This window comes from Aethalodelphis obliquidens, unplaced genomic scaffold, assembly GCF_003676395.1.
Source record: "Aethalodelphis obliquidens isolate GAN/ISIS:26980383/991018 unplaced genomic scaffold, ASM367639v1 scaffold11, whole genome shotgun sequence".
NCBI lineage: Eukaryota > Metazoa > Chordata > Mammalia > Artiodactyla > Delphinidae > Aethalodelphis > Aethalodelphis obliquidens.
This window is the reverse complement of record NW_020837955.1, coordinates 5,531,127-5,534,931: the sequence shown is the minus strand read 5'-3', so window position 1 is coordinate 5,534,931 and position 3,805 is coordinate 5,531,127.

Here is a 3,805-nt window from a genome sequence, read left to right as displayed (position 1 = left end):
CCTTCCTTTTTTGGCAGCCAGATAAGTCAACAGAGACTCAGGAGAGAGTCCACTCATGGTTTGGGAAATAACTTAGACCAAGAAATGAATCACAGTAAAGAAAGAGTTGTTTACTTTTCCCTCACCAAAAGAATACGTTTTCAGTACCCCGTTGGAAAAACACTGGATCCTTTGCATTCATACATGTGTTTTTCCCTTCCCCTCCTTTGGCTAATAACTCTGGATATTTCTTTCAGAAGAACTCTTACAAAGCACAATTGCTGTAAATTTTATTTAATAATGATCCCTCAGTACCTATAAGGAACAAATTTCCTGCTATTTTTACTGTAAAATAAATGTAAAATTTTAAACTGGAAAAAGCAAGAAAAATGTACATTTTGGAATTTTTCTGACACAGAATTTTAATGCTGTTTCATATTGTGTTACTACAGTATCTAAATCTACAATAGAGAAGGTAATGGATTGTTATTAGTCTCAAGGCAATTAACTTGAGGCAATAAGACTTGCAGAAAAGGAAAAAAAAAATAGCATCTTTGAACCTGAGAATTTGACCACTCTGAGTATTGTATTCTTCTACTCTATGAAAAGGACTGTTTCTTACAGGACTAGATTCTGAAACCGCATTGAGAGGAAAGGAAATTCAAAAGAAAACATTCTTAAAAATAAATGAGTAGACTATTGATCTGCAGAGGATATTTGCTCAAAAGGGTGACAAAAATTAACATGAGTTTTGGTAGCCAAGTCCTTTTTCCAGCTTTTCACAACAGGTGCTTTCAGGGCTTCAGCAGAATTGGACGTATGGGCCCAGGCTGGCAGCTCTGCATTCAGGTGCTTGTGTAAGCACTGGACTCACGGAGGGGTGTCCCAGCTTGCTCACTTATGGAATGGCATCAAAAGTTTTACCTGGGCTTCCCTGGTGGCACAGTGGTTGAGAGTCCGCCTGCCGACGTAGGGGACACGGGTTCGTTTCCCGGTCCGGGAGGATCCCACGTGCCGCGGAGCCATGGCCGCTGAGCCTGCAGGTTCGGAGCCTGTGCTCCGCAGCGGGAGAGACCACACAGTGAGAGGCCCGTGTACCACAAAAAAAAAAAAAAGTTTTACCTTCCTTCTTCTACTACTATTACTTAGAAAATAGAAATGAATGTTGTTATGCACATTGCCAGAATTTACATGCCACTGTATTTTTTGTTACAGAGACCAAAAACAGATATATGAAAGCACAGAAACTTATATTTTTCTGGTAGGTTTAAGAAAAAAAAAGAAAGTAGAAAGGTCCACTTCATGGCTCATTAACCTCAGACACATTATTATTAGGTTGAGACTGAAGATTAAGAATCTCATGTGGCATCTAACTGCCCGGAGTCTGAATAGCAAGGTAACTCTACAAATTAACATCTATGACTCCACAGTCTGCCCTGGGACACTCACTGGCACTCTCAGTTCATGTGTCCTTGGACCCCTTCCTCCAATTTCCAAGCCAGAACTGAGGGCCGAGAGTTGCTGGTGGAGTATCACAATCTCTATTTCAGGGAAAGTATAAATGAGTACAAATGCGAAATGGAAACGTCCCCTCCAGCCTCCATAACTTTCTTTCTCATATAGGTTAGTTAATAAAACATGTTTCCTTTTTGATTATTCAGACTCGTTAGTGTAATTCAGCTGCTAGCAGTACATCTTCTTTAAGCTCCATGACATATAATAGGCCACCTTCCGAGACAAAATATATTTATCAGCTGACAAATATCTATAAATATGTTTCATTGTGATTAGATTGTCACAACAATTCTGTAATGATGTAGAAGGGCCTGAATTGTTATGTTATATTAGATAGGGAGAAATTGAAGCTCTATGATTTAAATGACTTGCCTCAGTCACATAGATGGAAAGACTTAAGGCCTGCTGGGTGCTCCACCTTCAAATACTCTGCTCCTTCATCTATTCTATGTAACCCCCTTTCATTAAAAGATAGAACAGTCAAAATAGTTGATATGCTTGTTACTGTTGCTTTACCAATTCTGAATTTTGGCCACAAGGTAAAGTTTCTCAAGGAACTAAACAAAAGATTGAGTGATACCTTTTGAACAGTGTTCACATTGAATATACACCTGAGAGGTTACTTTGCCATTTGACTACCCTGCACTGGTTTAACTTTTCTACTTTTTCCTCATGTTTTCCTTTAACATCAGAAGCCAACAGAGATATCAAGAGGCTAAATATAATAAAATATTTATACATATTTCAAAGGCTACTGAAGAAACCTTGTTTTATGATAATTATCAGCATTCTACTGGAGTTGTCTGAATGTTGATGGTCTCATAGCTAGTTGTCATAGGTTGGAGTTATAAGCACTCCTGAAACTTGGAGATTATAGCATCCTGGGAGGGAGTCTTACTCTACCCTCCGATGGTCCCAAGGATACTAGAATTTTTCTGCAGATAGCAGTTTTAGGAAAATGAGACAAATCATATATAAAATTGCCCTTAGTTCACATTTATTTTCAAGAACTCTTTGGCATAAGAAATGTATTTAATGCTCCTTTAAAACCCACGGCTGTGAATAGTGAAGTAAAACATACATTTGCAAAAAGGATGCCCATATTTACTATTCCAGGGAATTAATTTTCAAGGAGAATACAGTCAGTTTTCATTTCTTTAAACTGCTCGTCCATAGGTGTCAAGACTTTGACTAAGATAAGATTGGTCATTGTACCATTAGAATTTGAAAGTACATTTTCTTCATTTACGTAAAAGATAAAATGTGTCGCCAGGAAAAAATCTTGCCTTTCTTATAAATAAGCCAACATTGTCCTAAACCATGAGGTCTGGTCACTTGATTTTTTGTTTCCAGGTTGTATGACTAGTATGAAAGACGTGATTACTAAACAGTGTAAAGTCAGTGAAATTCTGTAAGTCATTTCTGTTTTCTCCTTTCTCAATGTCTTCAAATTTTAAAAAATTCCATTTTGGACATAGGATAATGGAGCTGGAATATTCTTGGGGTGAGGACATTTACTTAATGAACAAATAAAGTTCATTTAGTTTTTGTTAAAACTAATGGTGCACTTTTCTATTTAAGATACAAGACTGAAATTAGGTTTGCAGTCTAAATTTTCACTTCTTCAGAAAATACGAATTTTCCCATACCTTTTGTTTGAGGTTGTAGGTACTATGGTGCCACTGAATTTAAACCTATTTTTGTCTTTGTAATTTGAAGTTTAATCTGATCTCAAAAGACTGGTTGTTAAGGATGAACATAGCTTTTTCCACTCATTTTAGAAATAAGAATTATAGTGGGGATAGAATAATTGATTAACATTTAAAAATACAGAATCCCTTTGCTCTTACACAGAAAATTAAAGTCTCTTATTCTTAACCACCCCCTTTCTGAAAAAGTGTATAATTCCACCATTTGTTCTCCTCAAAAGAAAGATTTGGGCTAGAGTGAGACAGCTTAAACTAGTCTCATTTGCTTGCTCAGCTCTCCAAGTAGGTAATTGCAGAAAGAAAAGACAATTCTTTGATCTCAGTGAGGTGCTAATTTGTAAGATTTTTGAGCTGTTTGGGCCTTAGGAAGAAGGGATCAGTACGTAAACAATGGCATTTATCTGGCAGCCTATTACTGACACATTACTATCTCAGTACTTATGCATTTACACTGGTGTTTGAAGACAGGACTATGTGTCAATAAAGGAATTAGACCAGACACCTCAGTCCATCAGGTTTATCTCAGTTTGCTGACAGGAACAGTAGGTGACATTAAGCAACAGAAAACACTTCAAAGTTACCTAGTCTTGGTTTTGCAACTA